The following is a 948-nucleotide window of genomic DNA, read 5'->3' as shown; positions in this document are numbered from 1 at the left end:
CACTTTTTAAGTGCCAGGAGGGTAAGAGAATGAATGTTACACGAACCAAAGGAAGGGAGAGAGCTTGTGCCCTGCCTCATCTAAGGTTTAAGTGAGAAAAGAATTACAGAAGTCCTTTGCAAACTTGGAAGTTCTATCTAAACTTGAGATCAGATCTTCTTTTTTCATAGACATTTATAAATCTCTTAATTTGTTCCAGCCACTATTTTAGGCACCAAAAATGCCAAAGAGCTTTGCTTACCAATGTAGAAAGGAGTCTTTATTGTGGGTAGGGAATATTTCTGCCGATAATATGATTTAACAGAGCTTTTCTCATTACGTGTTGAGGTCAAGGCAGGGATTTTGAAGTGTTTGACTTGTGGTGAGGGTTGAAAAGGACGAGCCGTAGGGGACTCCCCTCTGGGGATGGTGAGTTCATTGCTGTAACTCAGCAGCCAGCTGAGGACTGAAGAGAGTGGTCCTATAAAGTAAACAAAATTATAGTCCCTGCCTTCCAAAATATCCTATTCCCATAATAAACCAGATTATAAATGAGTTATGTCAAAAGGTGAAAAACAGAAATGTGAAGGGTTACTACTGAGTGTATGAAAACCTTGGCTCTCCTTTACAAATCTCTGGGATTCCAAAGCACCAGACAATTCCCATCATCAGTGACACTTCTACTATGCGCTGGAGAGGGACGGAGTCATAGAACGTACAGGGCAGAGGGAGGACAGATAGCAAGCAAATAGCCTCATCCTTAAATGCATCAAGTCCAGTTGTTCTAAATATGCCGAAGAAGTAGATCTTAGTGCAGTGATGGAGGTGAACAAGAAAGACCTAATTTAGACTGGGTGACCAATCTGAAGTAGCAAGTTGTAAGCTGAGTCAGGAAGGGTGAGTAGGAGGAGCCAGCTGCAGAGTTGGGAGCAGAGACTTGCAGCCTGGGAGAGCAGCAAAGGGGAAGAG

This window comes from Propithecus coquereli, unplaced genomic scaffold (assembly GCF_000956105.1).
Source record: "Propithecus coquereli isolate 6110/MARCELLA unplaced genomic scaffold, Pcoq_1.0 Scaffold204, whole genome shotgun sequence".
Classification (NCBI taxonomy): Eukaryota; Metazoa; Chordata; class Mammalia; order Primates; family Indriidae; genus Propithecus; species Propithecus coquereli.
This window is presented reverse-complemented; position numbering follows the sequence as displayed.